The following is a 20,619-nucleotide window of genomic DNA, read 5'->3' as shown; positions in this document are numbered from 1 at the left end:
ACTGTATATTATGCTGCTGTCACACAGATCTAATATAAGCATGCGATTTCTTTCCCAGCTGTTTACATTCACAGACATAACCAACTGTTTTTGTAACTCATATGTTTTTAAAGTAGAAATTGGCCCTTTTGCAAAGACCCACCCCCCTTAGTTACTGTTGCTATATGTCTGACAAGTTCAACTCCATTTTCAAGTTCAACTCTGTTGTCGTTAATTGACTAACTCTCCTGTCTGGTTTGTTTGTCAGACAAAATGTCGGATTCTGCTTTATGATTGGTTAGATCGCCTGTCAATCAAACACCCAGAAAAGGCTCAATTCAGGAAAGAAGAATTTAAAATAGGAATTCAGGAACTGCATTATTTAAACACATCATGATTAATTGTGCATGAAGATTCAAGTTTTATTATGGAATTATACCAGCATATTTTGGTGAAAACCATTATTATCAACAACAATTTATTAAGAGTATGCAAAAGATAATGTTACATTTCCTGTAATAAAGAAATAGTTGTTATGCCATATTTATAAAGTACATCCATATCTGAGGCTGTTCTGGAGCTCAGAGATGCCGATGTATCGCTCCCTGTGTTCTCGAGTTTGGCTTTCCTCTCTTGTAGGCCAGTATTCAACCCAGGTCTGCTCTCCAAAAACATACTGCAGACTAAAAACAACAGAAAACAGACTATGCAAAACATATGAATCCATTTTGGTATAAATAATCATTAAAAACAAACATCACACTAACAGACACTTAAGCTGATGTTTAAGATTGATTTGGTTTTCGTCTGTCTAAGAAATGACTCATGCAGCAATTCTATGTGAATGTCACATTATATGAGGAAAATTAGATAGAGCTCTAGATAATATCACACAATTTTTTTTTTTTATCTGATGTTATGTTGCATTCTAAATGTACTGGGTTGTGGGTCCTTCTGTGCAAAAGCACAATCCTGTAGGAAGTACTGACACCTACCTTCCTCCCAGCTCTCAAAATCGTTTCTGCAAGCCCAACAAGACAAAAAACTTCCCCTCTACCAATCCTAAATGTTCTCTGCAACTGGGACGAGCGAGAAATTGTCTCACTTTCCCCTCAGCATCCTCATCAGTGCCTACAGGACAGAACAGGAGACAATTTCATCAAGATGTCCCAAATGTAAACCTCTTTCAAGAGAGTTATAAAAACATGTAATTCATTATACATATGTAATTGTGCTATCAAGGCCGTTGTTCCACAAGGTGGCTGCACTGGCCCGGGCCATTGTTACACATTAGAAAACAAAACTAAGAGACCAACATCAGCAACAAAATAGCGGATAAAAACTTAAATGGTTTAAGGCAATCGGTTTCCTCAAACGGTTTGAGTAAACCTAACTTGTCAGGTTTTTAAGGATATCTGTTTACTCAAACGGTTTGAGTTAAGTTACTTGTCGGGTTTTACAGTGTAACAAGAACAGACATCCGGATTGAGAAGCGCTTGTGTGAGGGGGTTATGGCCATATACTGTATAAAAACATGGACGTAGTGTCCGTAACATCAACCGTAGGGTTCCGAAAAACGTTTTTGAAGCTCAAAGTGGGCGGAGTAGGCCATCGCCATCTTGGCAGCGTGTTACCGCACGTCACTTCCAGATAATTGAAAATGGGTAAAAGGTGGGAGCTGGTTGTTGAAGCAATGCCCACCTAGCTTGACAGCAGTGTCAGCAGCGGCAATCCACCTGTCACTCAAGTGGCCACACCCTTAATTATGCATAACTTTAAGGCTTAATAAAATTTAAACGGATGAGTTATAAAAAAATTAATCCCCCTCAAAGTTGTCATGAAGGGCCAAATTAGCTGTATAGACCAAAATATTTTTTTTTTACCAGGCTGTAAACTTTTTTTTTTTCTTCTGCTGTAAAGTTGGGCATTTTAACATGGGGAGTCTGACTCCCTTTTGGATTGCAGTTTAAGTCACTTCCTTGTTGGCTTCACAAGAGAGAGTGGGAGGTTGCTGCTTGGTTACAGTATGAGACGGCTTTAGGAGAACAAAGCCATTTTTATTGGTCATAACTTATGTAGAAAAATAGAGCCCATGCTGGGCTAAGATGAAGCTTTCTAGAGCGCATGTGTCAATGCCTGCATTCACGCACGCTATTAAAGACACAATATGTAAGATTTTCAAAATCAAATATCCAAAAACAACTTGCACAGTGTTATTTATTTCATGCAGCTGTGTACTTATGTTTTACCAAAAGTTCCCAAGAATTTATTAATTCCGATTTTAAATAATGGCTCTGCACTATCGGTTTCCACTTTTAGAAACCATGGCAACTCATGTCGACAAAAATGCTGTTGTACAGTTAAACTAAATCCATTATGGCTGTCACAAATAAAATGAAAATGAAGTGAAAAGTGATGACTGCAGCATTAAATTTAGATCTGCTCAATGTTGCACCATGATTACTTTTCTGTGTTTTTACAGGGCTGCGTATTATAACCAATCACACATGGTTCTGTTGAGCTTATGAAAGCAATGGCCATTTAGAAAAGTTCACATGAAACATCACTGATACGACTGAATTCTGCTCTCACGCAAATTCTCTCATCATAAACAAGAAAGTGCAGATGTAAGTACAGTTGAGGTTTTACATACACCTTGCAGAATCTGCAAAATGTTAATTATTTTACCAAATTATGATTGGGATCATATAAAATGCATGTTATTTTTTTTAATACTGACCTGAATAAGACATGTCACATAAAATACGTTTACATATATATTCTACAAAAGAAAATAATTGTTGGGTGCTGCCCCTTTAAGAATGTTGTTTCAGGGGCACATGTGATAGAGGAAAGGGCTAGTGATGGGAAGTTCGGCTCTTTTCAGAGAGCCGGCTCTTTTGGCTCAGCTCCCAAAGAAGAGCCGGCTCTTTCGACTCCTGAACGGCTCTTAATTTAGGATTTTTTGTAGGCCTTTATTTTACCATAACTTTGCAAAAAATTAATGGTTTGTGTGTTGAAAACCCTTTCATGTGCAGTGTTTTTATGAGAATCCTTATATTTGCCTAATTTTGTGCATTTATTTTGTTACAAAACCATTCTTTTGTTTGTTTTGTTTAATATTTTAATCAAACATTTTATTGCACAAATTAACAACAAAACCAGCAAATAAATCCAAAGAACAGAACTAGAACCAAACTCAAGCAAACCGTATTAATGTCCTCAGTGAAGAATGGCATTCCAAAAAAATCAGATGCCTGAGCTTTGATGTACTGATCCTATTTCTTCTTTCTGTGATTATCTCATAGACTGTATAAAAATATGGACGTAGTGTCTGTGACGTCACCCATAGACTCCTGAAGAGCCGTTTTGAAGCTCAAAGTGTACAGAACGGGCCGTCGCCATCTTGGCAGCGCGTCACCGCGCGACTCTCCCGGATAATCGAAAATGGGCAAAAAGGCGGGAGCTGGTTGCTGAAGCAACGCCCACCTAGTGCGACGGCAGTGTCAGCAGCGGCAATCCACCTGTCACTCAAGTGACCACGCCCTTAATTAATGCAGAACTTTAAGGCTTAATATAATTTAATCGGATGAGTTATAAAAAAAAAATTCACCCCCCTCAAAGTTGTCATGAAGGGCAAAATTAGCTATATAGACCAAAATCATTTTTTGAACCAGGCTGTAAATGTTTTTTTCTGTTGTAAAGTTGGGCATTTTAACATGGAGTGTCTATGGGATTGACTCCCTTTTGCAGCCGGTGTAGTGCCGAAATTTGCACCCTGCCAGATTATGCACCCCCTGGTATTGGTAGGTTTAGGAGTAGGTGTGGGGGAGGGGCTAGGATTAGGGGTGGGGTTGGGATTAGGCAATCAGGTAGCGACTTCAACGAGGGGATGCAGAATCTGGCTGATTATGGATTATAATGACTTATGCTGTGTCAATTGGCCAGTAGTCACTTCCTTATTGGCTTCACGAGAGAGAGCGGGAGGTTGCCGCTCGGATTATCTGCCCTGTTTCACCCCCCTCTCTGTTTTTACATAATGGTACATAATCACATCTGATTGGCCGCGATGCGATTGCTGACCAATCAAAACAAAGTTCTGCCTTGAGGTAAGCAGCGAAAGGAAAAAAAACTAGGAGCCGGCTCTCACTCGATGCGAGCCGGCTCAAAACAACCGCAGGAGAACACCTACAGATGCCTGTCTGCTCTCTCTGTAGCGGTTGGCTGACTTCAGGGCACAGTAGAGAGAGGGCTGACAGAGAAAGATATGTTGTTCTCATGTTGAAGCTATAACTTAAACTACATATTCCCAGCGTGGTGAGTAATTCTTATGTTGTTTAAATAATATGAGGTTTCTAAAGTTATCTCTCTGTAGTAGATCGATATTTGCGATTAGCGCCAAAGCGCCTAAACGGTTAACATTATACACTTATGTTAGCTGTTTATGTAGACATATGTTGTTTTTTATGTTACTTGTTGAAATATTCATGCAATATGTTGCATATAGTTAGTAAACAAAGTTTAATGCAAGTCTGTGACACGAGAGACTGTTCCAGAAATACATATTGTATTACATGCGATAATGTTTAATGCAAATGTGATATGTGAAACATTGCTAAATATTAATTGTGAACTGTTTTGTTTTTACAGTTTGACCGCACATGTATGCACATATAAACATGAAAGAATTCTAAACTACAAGTAAACAACAACCAATCAACCAAAATGTGTACGGTGTGAGTTCTGTGGAATAAAGAACAAAATCAAGTTCCAAGTTAATTATCATTTCACGGGTAACAATAATAGTAAAAATAATAAGTGCCGGCTATATACTTAAGATGGACACAAATTAATAATAAAGAGTACCTTCTTTCAGCACCAGCTCCACCTTCATGTCATAGATGTCAGAGTCCTGTTTCAGATCCATCCCCACCACTGTGACTTTATAAACTGTAAAACAGTCGTGTTATATTGGTGTTATATCAGAGCTGAGAGACTGGATCTCAATGTCTGATGAAAGAGAACGTGTGCTTACTGTAATCCATGCCAGGTTCACAGACTCTATTCAAACGCTCCTCATCTCTGACATTATTCTTCTTCTGGAAACTGCAGTTCTCTGTGTTGTGAGATGTTGAATTTATTTTTTTTATTTTTTTTACACAAACATTCATAACAAACCAACAAAACATTTTCCTCCATTCATAAAAAAAAAAATATATATATATAGTAAATAAAATGAATTAGAACATTTAAACTATTTAAATGAAGATTATTTGGCTCTTATGACAAGTTGTGAATGGCTTTATATATAAAAAAATAAAATAAAAATGTATAATTGTAATACCTTCTGCACACAGGCACAGGTCTCCTTTACACAGTCTGTATATCGCAGCATCTGTCCTTTCAGGGTGGTAGAACTTTGTACAGCGTGCATCTGAAACACATGCATTTAATTAAAGACAACTACAACAGCCATCTAGCACTTTCCGGAAAATCCCAAACACAGCAGCTTGTCACACACACCTTCAGCCTTAAACCAGAGCATTTGACCAACCAACGTTCTGCACTTTAAAAACAATCTGCTCTTGTTGCTGAAATCTGCTATAGCAGAGCAATTTGTATTGATTTATTCCTTGCCCTCCCTTACGTCAGTGTATTATTTTCATTTGTAAATCATTTTAAATTATATATTTTAATTGTTCATTTAGGAAGATGGGCGAGTGTGTGTGCAGCTCACCTGGTGAGTAATATTCATATATTGTGACTGCAGCAGACTGTAGCAGACCCACATTATACAGCTGGTGCATTCTGAAGGAAATTACTTCTTTCTCTTTATGAGAAACCTAATAATACAGAAACCAATGCAAAATTATGATTACATGTCATATTTTACACTGAAAACTGTCCATGTTAACAAATGCACGAGCCACTACTATTATTATAAAAAATAATAATAATAACAACATTATAAAAAAATTAAACTATAATTGCATTTACACTGAAAAGACAATTTTGTGTGTTGCATAGCTGACATAAAACAAAATGTAAATTTGTTACAGCCAGGGCTTGAACTGAGTGGGGATGGCATTCCCCTTGTTGAAGAAAAAAAAAGACAAAAACCATCCCCTCTGTAAAACCACCATCCTCCTTCCCATCCCATTTAGATGAATAATGTATTGTGTTTTACGCAAAAGTTATCATACAAATGAGAAATATTAAAATTCTCTACTTATAATAATATAATTTATGTATAATAATTAATGCGCAAGCTCCCCTGATATAACATTATTGTGCTGTATGTGTGACTGAGGGATGGAGAGATGATAATGAGAGATGACATAATTGAGTACATCACTCACTTTGCAAAAACAAACAAGAGTCTAAAAGCATTCACTGCTTGATGAAGCCTATTAGAATGTAGTTAGAATGCCTTTTTATTTCAAGTAATGCAAGAAAAACCCCTTACAAGTTAAATTTTTATTTATTTTTATAATTAAAACACAAGCACTCTTGTGCTATTACTCACAATCTCATATGTGCTATTAATTTTATACAGTAGTGCAGAGCATCACTGTGGTGTTTCAATCCTGAATGAATCTGTTTTTGAATGAATCAAGTGAGCCAGTGACTCAACGATCCATTCATGAACATAGCCACTTGTTTTGGTTCTAATTGAATCAGACATTTTAATGAATCATTTGATTTGAATGATTCAGTTAATCATTTATTAAACAGGGAGTTAGCTGCCACCTACTTGTCCATGACAAGCCTAAACCAGCCAAGATGCCGGCAAAAAAAAAAAAAAAAAAAAAAAAGCAAAAAATAATTTAATTATAATTAACAACAAAAATCCCATCCATCAACACTCCAAAAAGAAAACAGCTTATAAATCACAGTTCATTTAATAAAGCCCAATTTAAAAAAAAAAAACAAAAATGTGTTTAAATATAAGACAAATTTGGTACCCATTGTGTAAAGATATCTATGGGACCCCCTGCCCCACCAAAGAAATACCTGACCACACCATCTCCCCTAATAGGTGTTTTTTTTTTTTTACAATTCGACCACTGGTTGCAGCCATAGGCTATATGTATGTACTTTCTCTTGTGATTATCATATTATGTGAAATATGACTATATATTGTCCACAATATACTTAAAGGTGTGCATGCAGTGACATGGAACTTTATGGATGTGCAGTTATTGGATATTAATGAAGAACTTTGTCAGCCAAACAGAATGAAGAACTCAACAATATTTCATAGAAATATAAAACAGTAGCACGTTTCCTGATCAAAAGAAAACAAGATTGAATCAGTTTACGAAATCATCAGACAACAGTTTGCTGATACCTTATCTAAGTAGAGGATGAGGGATCTTCGCTCTGACAGAACTTTATTCTTTTCATATTTCTGAATGTATCTCTCCTTCCCTGAAGACAACTGAGGACAAGAAAATAAGAAAACATCAAAATGCTTTATGTCCTGTCAACAGATGAGTGTTAGATTCCTCTTCTATATACAGAAACATCACTGCATCAGTTTATCATCACACTACCTGTTTAAGATCACTTTCTTCAACTTCAAATCCAGTCGGTAAACCAACGTCCAGAATAGTCATAGTGGCATCGGTTTTATCACTTTTGTAGCTGTGAAGATGGAGATCGAGAGAAGATTTTAATAACAGGTTTTGTAGTTTTGCTCCATCTTCTGTTTTCACACTAGAGCTTTTGGTTTGAACCTGAGTCTGTCTGACCTCAGAATTATTAGTAGGATTTTTTAGGACTTTTGTTCACATACATGAAATCCATAGTGAGCTTGTAACTTGCAATGGTTCCATGTTTTGCTTAAAAAAAAAATGGTGGTAATTAAAAAAGCAGCACATAATGAAGTGTTATAGAGGTTTTATTTTAGCTCTGAATGTATGGAAAGTGCCACAGAAAGAGCATGAACTCAATCTTACCTTCATTGTCTTTCTCCATTTTAACAGTCAGATCAAAGAAAGTACAATCAGATTTCTTCTCAACAGGTCTGGCGTAGTACAGCGTCAGAACCTGAAAACAGCAGCACGTCTCAGATTAGATGTTCACACGCTTTAATCTTGCTGGTGACTGTATAAACGCTTATGAACACTCACTGAGAGAGTGGCTGTTCCAGTTCCTCTAGCAGTTACATTGAACTCCTTGTTTATCTCCACCTGTTGAGTAAATGCATACGTACTCGATCAGAATAATCAAATCCATGATGTAACAGAGATACCTGAAGATTTCACTGACCAAACACTATTGATGTAGAGAATACAAATTATGACTCCCATAATTCTTCATTTAATATCATACCACAAAAACTTTCAACTGACATGAGCAGCAAACAGTTTGAATCTAGTAGATGAGTTATTCCTCACCTTGTGTGACCATGTAAGATGTGCATTCTCTCTTTTGATAGTATATCTGACAGGTTTGCCTCTTCCTGCCACAGACAGCTCCACGTCCAGATTGAAGTTTTGTTGGTCCTTCACCTGCGTGCGATACTCTGCCACAGCCTGGAACACCATGATGGTTGCCTAGAAAAGACAGAAAAGCATTCAAATCCTGTCCTGCAGTGTCAGTCCTGCACTTGTTATGCTGTCTATCAGTCAAATGATGAGGTGTTAGGTGTACCTGTGTGGTGCCAGATCCTCCATAGTGAGACTGTTGTCTGTTCAGCCAGTGCACTGCTTCTCCTGCTTTATCAAAGTCTTTTGCCTTCACAAGCGCCAGCACAGCATAAGCTGTCGCCTCTAGTGAGTGATGATGCTGTCCAGGGACAGTCCAGGACCGACCGGCTGTTTCAAACACAACACAGCAATAGAAACAGGATCGTCTCAAGCAGCTCTCATTACACCACAAAACATCTGTAATTCTTCCATTATTTATTCTTGGGTCGGAGTGAGTACTGTTGAATGTTGTACAAAACATCTCTTTTTGATGCCTTGTTGACTTGACTGACCTTCATGTTGTGAGGAATGTTTCATCAAGATGTCTTTATTGAGTTTGTTCTCATTGGCCATGGCATATGACATCATCGCAACAGCGTAAGGATTGGTCAGTTGTGGAAGTCGACCTTCCAAGAAAGAAACAGCCTTCCTGATACTTTCATGCAGACTCTATAACAGTGTGCAAAGTAAAAATAAGTTATTAGATCTGCATCCTTCAACATAATCAACTGTTAAAGGAACAGTTCACCCAAAAATTACAATTCTGTCATCATTTACTCACTCTCAAGTCGTTCCAAAGCTGTACGAGAAGAAAGAAGATATTTTGAAGAAAGTTGGTAACGAAATAGTTGCTTGTCCCCATTGACTCTCATAGTATGTAAAAAATACTATGGAAGTCAGTAGAGACCAAAACCTGTTTTGTTACCTACATTCTTTTTTTTTTTCCAGGTTTGGAATAACATGATAGTGAGTAAATGATGACAGACTTCATGTTTGAATGGACTATCGTGTTAACCCCTGAAGGTTCATGTGTGCTGTCCACTGATCTGTATAATGACTGGATTGCTCACTGCGCTGCCGTTAGGCGATGAAGACATTGTAAGTGTTCGAGCGGCCATGATGCTATTCCCAAACCAACAGAGAGCATCAGACAGCCAAAACACTGACCTAAAATCACCTGATTTTGCACTGTTTTTAGGATATGTCTATGTGAATTAATTGTTACTTCAGATGTAATCTGTAATGTTAATGGTCTTTTCAGGAAGCATAAGCGATATATTGGAGTTGGCTCACTGTACGAATAAAAACAATATTACAGAAATCTTTCAGTTTTCAGAATGAGCACTTTCTTATTTGTAATACATATGTTGAGGATCTCATCTGGAATATGAATATGGTGGCGAGGTGGCAATATTTTTTATGACTTCATGAGAAATTCTCTAATATAGATCAGTGGTGTTGTCACCTGTATGCTTGGACAAATCTCAATTCTTTAGATAACTTTGTCATGAGTGCCCATAAATGATTCAGTCAGAGAGCTGTTTTAAGACCATTATCATGAAATCAGAGATAAACATTTTGTTTGCCTTGATTAAATGGTCACATACTTACTGTTATGTTATAGGGGTGATTTACAGAGGCAGCAACCTCGTGAATGTGAGCACAGGATTTAGCAGCAAAAGATGAAATGACAAACAAATTTAGCTGCAGTGTGCATGTGGCCAATGAAGCACCAAACCTGCACGTGGTGAAACAAATTCACTTACAGCAACTGATCCAGCACAGATCTCTCTGGCCTCCTGCATGGCAATCACAACAAAAGCTGTCAGAGAGGCATCAGCATCTTTGCTCTGTATGCCACCCTGGAATAAAGCAAAAATAAACTAGATTATCAAAAAAAAAAAAAAAAACTGTCAGATTGTGTGTGTGTGTGTGTGTGAGAGAGAGAGAGAGTGCGTGTGTGTTTGTGTGTGTGTGAGAGAGAGAGAGGGAGAGAGAGAGAGAGAGAGTGTGTGAGTGTGTGTGTGTGTGTGTGTGTGTGTGTGTGTGTGTGTGTGAGAGAGAGAGAGAGAGCGATAGAGTGTGTGTGTGTGTGTGAGAGAGAGAGAGAGAGCGATAGTGCATGTGTTTGTGTTTGTGTGTGAGAGAGAGAGAGAGAGAGAGAGTGCATGTGTTTGTGTTTGTGTGAGAGAGAGAGAGGGAGAGAGAGAGAATTTTTGAATTCTAACAAAGCTTTTATTACAAATACATTTCACAGTATATTTAAATTACAATGTGCATAAATATTAAGAGTGACCCCAACTCACAATAAATGTGCAAAAACCAAATCACCTTCAGATACACTGTAAAACCTGACAAGTCACAGTAACTCAAACCGTTTGAGTAAACAGATTGCCTTTACTTAAACCATGTAAGTTTTAAAACTTTGCAATTATGTAATCAAGTGATTAATTAAGTGCTGATTGAGCTTTAGTGATGAACAGCACCTGTTAACAAACAGCCTCACCAGCTCCACTTATTAATAACCAGACTGACTTTATTTCTGTCAGACGTCTACAGAAGATCTGATTGAGAATTAACTAAGGTTTAGATGTTGATTTATTGTTTCATTTGAAGTAACCATGTTAGAGATCAGTGTTTGCTTTAGTTGGGCTCTTGACCCTTGATTTCTGTCTTAGTTTTTTTTCTGGCTGTTGTAACCATTTGTTGTAACTCAAAAGCCCAGAGAAAATATCATCAGTTGTTATACATACACACACACACACTCACACTCTTAGAAGCTGCTTTTATCCAAAGCAACTTACAGTGCATTCAGTGCACCCAATTTTTGTTCAACTTTCTTTTTTCTACTTATATAAATAGCCAATTTTGCTTGGCCTAAAACACAATTTAACAACTGACATACAAATCTTTTTTTCAACACATTTAAAACCCAAAATAAATAAATAAAGACCCGGAAGAGAAAACAATCCTGAATAAAGCCGTAATTTTTGTTATTTTTGGACCAAAATGTATTTTCGATGCTTCAATAAATTCTAACGGACCCTCTGAAGTCACATGGACTACTTTGATGATGTTTTTATTACCTTTCTGGACGTGGACAGTATACCGTACATACATTCTCAATGGAGGGACAGAAAGCTCTCAGACTAAATCTGAAACATCTTAAACTGTGTTCCGAAGATGAACGGAGGTCTTACGGGTTTGGAACGACACGAGGGTGAGTCAATGACAATTTTCATTTTTGGGTGAACTAACGCTTTAAGTCCTGGGTAAAGTCCACTGCCAGACAAATTCAGACGTGCTCCTTGGATTAAAGGCTCTTTTAATAGCCAATGAAGTGACTCTGAATCCTCTGTTTTTTGTTTTTTTTTTTAAACAAAAAGACTCCACACCTTAAAGAGGTTCCTATAAAAAGCTGGTAATCCAGAATTGTTCAATTTCGTTGGGTCGAGTAAAAAAAGAGTTTTATCTAGTCACAGATTCTCAAGATTACGTAAAATAACATATGCAACAGCACACCATCTAAATTCAACTGAACCAATAAGAAGTTTTTGAATGAATTGCAACTGAAAAGTTGATACTCTACTTTGAAGATGTATTAAGCCATGTCCACCCTCCTCCTTAGGCAAGAATAACACATTCTGTGGGACCCAATGCAATTTATCCCAGAAGAAGTCCACTAAAATAGCCTGGATTTTTGCTAACAGATATGATGGAGGATCAATACATTCAACCCTATGCCATAGTGAAGAAGCAACTAGATTATTTATAATTAATATACACCCTCTATATGACATTTTTGGAATTAACCATCTCCATTTATCCAGAAGACCCTTCACTCTTTCAATGACTCCCTCCCAATTCTTTTGCACTGTTAACTCATCACCAATATACACTCCTAAGTATTTAAAACCTGATTTTCCCCAGCCTAACCCTTTAGGGAGATCTGGTTTCCCACCTGTCCACTTACCTAAAAGTAAAGTTTCACTTTTACTCCTGTTTACACTAGCAGAAGATAACCCTTTAAAAGTTTTAAGTAAACCTGACAAAACCTGTATGTCACTTTGCCTACTAATCATAATTAAGAAATCGTCTGCATAAGCTGACAATATAAGAGTTTTTGCACAGTTTGGCAAACATAAACCATAAAGTTTGACCTGTATTTGCTGTAAAAGTGGCTCTATTGCCAAAGAGTAGAGCATACCAGACAATGAACACCCCTGCCTGACACCTCTATGAACTTTAAAAGGAGCACATAAACCACCGTTCACTTTCAGAATACTCTCAATGCCACTGTAAAGAACTTTAATACTATTTATAAAATCTTGACAAAACCCAAAAGCCTCTAAAACTCTCCACAAATAGTGATGTTCAACACGGTCAAATGCCTTCTCCTGGTCCAATAAGATTAACCCACAATCTAGATTCACCATCTTGGAGACCTCTAAAGCAGGGGTTCCCAAACTTTTTAGCTCGCAACCCCCATGATAAATGCGCTGCTGCCCCGCGACCCCGCACCTCCCCAACCCCACCTCAACAACCCCTCCCGTAGCGTGAAATGTACAGCAAATCGATTTTATGACCAGTCTCAAAGCACACAAAGTTATATTTTATTTTTCTACTTGCAAAATCAGTGTTACAATTCTGCATGAGCCGCTCGATATACACCTGTTCTCTCTCGGAAAGTAACTGTGTTGAACTCGTTCATTATTCTGCCATCAGGAACCAGTCGAGTAGGTCTGAGCGGCTCACACACACACTCATGCTAATCCGACGGCCAACGTGTCAGAAACACTAATTACTCGGCAAAGCATTTCTGTGTCATGCTGAATAATTATTGTTCTACGTTGTGTTGCTGCGCGTGATGTACGTACATAACTTGATTGTGATTGACGCTGACATAATTATATATATATATATATATATATATATATATATATATATATATATATATATATATATATATATATTATATATATATGTATATACATATATATATATATATCATTTTTTATTATTATTATTTGTATCAGACTTTTCTGCAAACACCATTTAACAAGTATTGAATTAACCCTTTCACACGTAAGCTTTTCAAGGCGACCGTTATTTAGATGTGTCACTTTATGGTTTCCATGGTGACGCGTCATTGCTTGTCACGTGACATATCGCAGCAACAACAGAGCTGAATGAATGATAATCTGCTTATGTCATTTTTCTTTTTTACTTCAAAATATTCACAAATTTGTTAGATATGGCATGAAATAGCTGATATTCCGATTGTCAAATATATGCAAGTGGAAGTGTTTTGTTGTTTAAACACCTTTATAACGATCGCGTTAGTTGAGCTGTATGTGCGATGGGCGCCGCCATCATAGTTTGTGCCGCAGACGCAGTTCAGAGAATCGGATCTGTTGGATTTACAACACGTGAATTCATCCACTTCTCCCGAAACACATAAAAGTAAGTGACTGGTGAACTGGGAGAATAATAGAGTAAACTTTAAAGTTACTTAATGTATATCTGATATGAATAAACTTGTCTAATTATAATGGAAAGGATTATTATTGCCTATTCCTTTGACATCAGTGTGTATTTTACAAACTCTAAATGTATTGCTTTTTTAGTACTTATATGTCTGAAACCTAAAATAAACATTATGTGGTTGAAAACACTGAAAAGTTGTGATGACAGCTCTGAGCGCGCCTGTCTCTGGCTCAGCGCCAGCCAACGCGCGAGAGCACATTTGAATTTCTCGTCAAGCACTGACTGGTGTGATCGTACACTCCAGGGACCAGCCTAGACTGATCACACCGGTGTGATCGTACGTGCGAAAGGGTTAAATTAATTGCAACAAAAATATATAAGGCCTATATATTTTTTCCACTTTTTTTTTTATAGAAATCATCTCGCGACCCCTGCGCCGGGGTCCTTTGGGAACCACAGCTCTAAAGCATCACAAATCAAAGAAACATTGTCAAATATTGACCTACCAGGAACACAGTAGGTCTGGTCAGGATGGATGACACCATCCATCGCTCCTGCCAGCCTGTTTGCCAGGGTTTTCGAGAGCAGTTTGTAATCACTAAAGAGTAGCGAAACGGGCCGCCAGCACTTTATGTCCGTAAGGTCTCCTTTCTTGGGCAGGAGGGTTAACACTGCTCTACGGCAGCTCAGAGGCAGCTGGCCTTCAGCGAAGCTCTCATTCAATACCTCCAGAAGGTCTTCTCTCAGTTCTGACCAGAAAGATTTATAAAAATCGACTGGCAGGCCATCAATGCCCGGCGCCTTTCCAGACTCCATTCCTTGGAGAGCTTTGTACATTTCGCCCATGCTCAAAACACCAGAGATCTCAGCATTGACTTCCTCAGACACCTGGGGTAAGTCGCTGAAAGCGTCACTGTCACTCTTGTATTCTGCCCCAAGTTCCTTTTTATACAGGTTTTCATACAACACAACTGCTCTCTTGCGAATATCCGCAGAGTCTGCCAATAATCCTCCAGACTCAGAGCGCAGAGCATGGATGAATCTGCTCTGACCGTTCTTTTTCTCCAAGTTGAAAAAGAACCTGGATGGAGCATCCATCTGGTCCACACTCTCGAACCTCGACCTGACCAGAGCCCCCTGTGTTTTAATGCTCAATAAATCAGCCAACTGTGTCTTTTTCTTTGACAATGAATCTAAATACCCCTGGCCATCAGTCGACTCAGCTAATTCTTGAAGTTTTAAAATGTCGATCTCCAAGGTGTTCAAAATCAAACTTGTCTCTCTAGTGACGTTTTGAGTATACTGCAAACAGAATTGCTTTAAAACTTTGAAATCACTCTGCTCTGTCTCCATTTCAATGCCATCACAAAACGAATTGGGCAGTAAAACATTAGGTAAACTATCACTTTTTTGCATGAACGATTTACGAGAACGAATATTCGATGTTTCAACATCACCCGGTCTATTTTCCTCAACCACATTTTTAGGTTCATTTACCTGGATCGCCGAACTCTTGGCTGCGGGCGGATTCTCCACAGCTCTATCCTCCACCGGACCTGTCTCTGCCACACCCATCTCTGTCACAGAACGAACCGCGTTTGACGGACCAGCCTCGACCGGCTCACTAACACTGATGTCATCAGCCGCTGAGCCGTTTTCCTTATTTTTACCAGGACATGCATGGATCAAGTGACCCACTAAACCACATTTAAAACATTTCATCTTGTCCGTAGTAACATAAATGACATAATCAAACTCGTCCACTTTGATATGCAGTGAAAGATCTAGATCCTCATCCTCTTTTAGGATTATGTAAACGAATCTCCTAAACGAAACCACATGTTTCAAAAGAGGAGATCCACTACCAATCGGTATCATTTTAATAGGTGAGACCAATTTACCATATTGAGATAAAATTCTCACCAAAGTTTCATCACTTATGAAAGGCGGAACGTTTGACAACAACACTTTTTTAGATGGCATGGAAAGTGGGAGAACATGAGTAAAAAGATTCTCAATAACTATACCAGTCTCAACTAGCTCATTTGCCTTTTCAACAGAGCTAAGAAAGATGACAGTGGCACTGTTCATTCTGGAGGCCGACATGATATGTTCATGCCCAACAACCTCTCCTGCAGCCAGGCAACAGTCTTCCACGCTCACCGCTTTTACTCCATGGCGCCGCGTGAGTTTACTCAAACCTTGCATACGTGGGGCTGTCATGCTGCCCGCAAAAAAAATAAAAAACGGTAGCACGCGGCCCAAACAAACAGATAAACCACCACTTTTTAACAATAACCCACACAAGAAAGAAAGAAAAATGAATTCACTCACAAAATCCAATTCACTCAAAAATGCTCCCCTCACACTCAACAGTCACACATTACATCGGAAGTGGGAGAATACACACAAAATAACTACAATCAACAATCAACCACCTTTGTTTTGGAGAAAGATTTGCCCAAAAACTGTGATTAATTAAGCTACAATATAAGGGCCGACTGCAGTAGATATAAACATTCATAAAACAACAACAACAACAACAACAACAAACTGCTAGCAACTGTCAGAATATTTGAAAAATGACAGAATCAGTCCCTATAACATACCCATCCAAAGCTACCAATGAGATCCTAAAGAAGAAACATAAGGATAAGCTCCTGAAGGACAGTCCAGAAACCCTGTACTCAGACCTATAAAGGGATGGAGAAGTCAGTAACATCATATTCCACACAGAAGAACCTGGAGCCTGGCAATCAGACATCATTACCCCACAGTAATTAGAAAGGGCATCAGTAATGGATGGAAACTACAGATTAAGGAAGGAGAGGATTCAGATTCAGATGTCATGATAACAGCCAACCTATATAAAAATTGGACTGTAATGATTCAGGGGAAGCTGAAACAATTTGAAAAGGATTTCCTGCAAATTAAAGAAAAAGCTCAGCTGAACAAGATCAGCCCTAATACACAAAAGTGTGCAGAAGAGCCCTCGACCTCCAGCCATCAGTCCAGAGATGACAGTGAGGAGATGGAGCTGGAGCTGGTGCAGCTGAGAGTAGTGAAGGAGACTGATCCAACAGAGAAAGAAGCGGATTACAGGAAATAAATAGAAATGCTTAAGAAAGAAACTCAAGAAATGAAAAAACAGGGAGAAGAGTACGCAATCAGCTGTCTGTAATGAGGTAAGGAGATGAGAAAGCTAAGAGAAGTCCTCAAGAGTCCCACATAATACAACGGTCAGCTGTGGAGAAGCAGGCGACACAGAGAGGAGAACAGCAGAGCTCAGAGACCCGGCCCAGCAGCCCTCCTCCAGCAGACTCCTACAGTCAATCACAGCCTCACATTATACTCCTCATGGACTCCAGTGGCAAGTTCATCGATGAAAAGAGACTTTTTCCCAAAAAAAACGTCAAAAAAATATGGTGCCCAAACACAGAGAAGGCCCTGGAGCTCTTGTGTGAAGAGCAGCTGGGTTCCCCCCAGCCACATCATCATCCACACACTGGCACTAACGACCTCCGAGCTCAGCGAGAGAGAGTAGCAACAGCTCTCATTAATGTGACTGAGAAGGCATCCTCCAACTTCCCCAACTCCAAAATCATCCTCTCCACCCTGCTATTGTGCTCGGACTTCCATCAGTACACCATCAGGCATATAAATGCTAGAGTATCCAGAGACTGTGCCCTAATGCCCAACGTACACCTGGTTCAACACCCCACACTGAATCTCAGCAGCCTGTACGACCACGTCCACCTCACAACAGAAGGGCAGTCCCCATCTTTGCCAAAAACCCTCAAGGACATCGCACTCAACCGCAGCTCCAGCACACCGCAGCAACCTCATGAACACCCCACAGAGCTACTGCAGGGACACTACCGCCTCCACCACAAAAAAAAAAATGAGAATGAAAAAAGTGAGTAAAGAAATTAAAATGTATGTATGAGTGTGTGTGTGTGTGTGTGTGTGTGAAAGTGTGTTTTATTTCTTCTTATTTTAAATGAGACTCTTAGAAACCTATTATTTATTATTCTTGAAAAAAAAGAAAAAAAAAAAAAAGGTGTATAAAAAATTTAACAATAAATCAAATAAAAGAATACCTCATATTACAAATATATGTAACAGGTGTTTAAGAATTTAACAATTAATTAATTAAATGAATTGCTGTTGGTGCAAATAGATTTATCAGAAGATTTTAAGAGTCGTAAAGGAGGTAGCAGGTTGTAGTGAGAAACAACAGACAACACAAGTTAGACGCAAACTGGTATGTAATTAGATTTCCAGTGAGAATTATAATCAGGTTAAATACAATATCAGGCAATGATACAAATCTCAAGCATGAAAATCCCCTCTTGAGAGTGCACTCTTTTTGTTTTTTTACCCCAGGAAACAGAAAGTAATGTACAGACTGGTAAATGAAATGACAAAAAGAAATAAAATAAAATAAACAAAAATACTCAAAGGAGTGGTGTCTTTGTTTCTCTTTTAAAACACTTTTCTCAAAATATCACATATCAATTTCAATCAACTTACGGCTATGGGTAACCATACACCAAGAGTGTTCAATGCTCTTCAAAGCACGGATCAATTTCCTGTCAATCCCTGTATTTGTCAATCTCAAAAAAAAAAAAAAAAAAAAAAAAAAGTATTCAATAGTCTCTAATAGGAATTGTCTTGCTTAAAGCAAGACTGGAGAATGAAAGAAAGGATATTGTCCTCTTCTTTATGAATTGTAGTCTTTTCCTCTCTGTAGCAGATTCGGGTGGCTCGCCATCAAACGTGAATTTCACAGGATATCGCAGAAGATCACAATCCAGAACCAAGGAAAAAAATAGAAATACAAGAAGAAAAAAAGAAGAAAAAAAAAAAAAAGAAAAGGGACAAAAAAAAAAAACCTGGCCTGATCACAGACCAGAGCATTCATTTAGTGATTTCAGAAATAATTTCACATCAAAGATTGAAATAATCAAAAAAAAACACAATAAACAATTAAACACACAAATATGTGTTTCAAGACATTATATAATCACACTAATTTACCTCTAGAACAATCCTATCTGTCTTCCTCACACAGGCGCATGTGACCAATAATGGCGTCGGTGAACTGAAATGGAGGAATAACCACGCGGTTCACTATGACCACACTTATACTCATTTAGAGTGAAATAGTACAATTAAATGATAGAACATAGCAATATTAATTTTTCACAAGAACTTTAATCCCATATTAATCATTTACCTCTATATTTAGCATCTTTTACTTTCACCCAAGCACGTCTCACAGGCACGCGTCGGCCAGCAATAGCGTTGGTGAACGATGAATACCCACGCGATTCACTATAAGCCTGGAGTGAAATGTGACTCAACAACATTCACTCGGCTTCTCCATACGCTGCACGGTATGAAATTAATCAAATTAACGGTTTTCTACCTTTCTTCAACTATATACTTCTAGTTTTGATCGCAGAGATCGACTCGCGTCTTCTCTCCTCTATGCTCAGCTCTCTTCTCGTTACGCAGGCGCGTCCAACCACACACACACACAGCGCGTGATGACGGAGCTCGTTCATTGGTCAATCACAAATCAAATAATAATAACTTAAAACGTCAACTGTTTGAGTTAAATCATTTTTTTCTTTTTTTAACACATCACTTTTCAACTTTTATTAAGGGAAAATCATATAACTAAATTGTGTAAATAAAATAATTAACTTCATTTAACCTGTGTTACATTCTCCCCTCCTAAATTCATGCAAGTCCCTTTGCATGTTCTGCTCGGCTGACTGGTGACCACACCGTGTAAACCATTAGGTAGCAAGGGAAGGACATTCAGGTTTTCATCTCCACCAAGAGATTGAACAAAAGCCGAATTCAGACCTTGGAACAAAGATTGGACCACATATATTAATGGGTTTCCTGGCTGAAAATAAGTAAGTCGCTCTGGTTTCTCCCTCTGTCTGACAGAACGTCTCGGTAAAGTGTCTCTCTCTTCTTCTGATTGTTGTTCTGCTCTTTCAGGAACATCTGAACTTTCGACAACACTGGTCACTTCAACTTCATCAACGGAATTACCCATTACAGCTTCAACTTGGCCCTTATCAGTTAAGTTACTTTGCTCAAGGTCACCGGAAACATTAAGAGGTAAGTGTTCACCAGGTTTTTCGATCGGTAAGGCTTCAATAAGTAAATATCACTCTGGTCGCCCTGCAGGATAACGCCAGTGGGGGAAGTTTGTTCAGCCGAGTTATCAGCAAAATCAGCGTTCAATGTCTCTCCTTCCGTACCGATATCATGAACTGTAGAGAAACGTACTGTCTCTATTTTTGGAGTATGACTGTACTCGCAATATGAAGTTCCTTCTTCGGAATCAGAAAGGGAAACGTCATCAATTAACGGAACTTTAGGATTCTGTCGTGTTCGAGGTTTTGAGATGGATTCGTGTAGAGTGGGTGGTTCAACTTCGGAAGACGGTAAAAACCCACACGGGAGCAACAGATCTCTGTGAAGAGTACGCAGAGGGCCGTCCTTTCTCTCTGGACGAACAGTGTAGACTGGCAATTCAGCTGCCTGACTCACCACAACATACACCTCAGACTCCCACTTGTCTGCTAACTTGTGCTTCCCGCGTAACCTAACGTTCCTCACCAATACTCGGTCACCAATCTCCAAAGAGCAATGA

At 38.6% G+C, this 20,619-nt stretch overlaps 1 pseudogene; it reads right to left on the bottom strand.

The window, feature by feature from the left end:
• Positions 1-376: 376 nt before the first annotated feature.
• LOC109057473 overlaps positions 377-20,619 on the bottom strand; it is a 72,675-nt pseudogene continuing 52,432 nt past the window's right edge.

This window comes from Cyprinus carpio, chromosome B3 (genome assembly GCF_018340385.1).
Source record: "Cyprinus carpio isolate SPL01 chromosome B3, ASM1834038v1, whole genome shotgun sequence".
NCBI classification, from domain to species: Eukaryota; Metazoa; Chordata; class Actinopteri; order Cypriniformes; family Cyprinidae; genus Cyprinus; species Cyprinus carpio.
The sequence above is the reverse complement of the archived record's forward strand: the minus strand, read 5'-3'. Positions and strand labels throughout refer to the sequence as shown.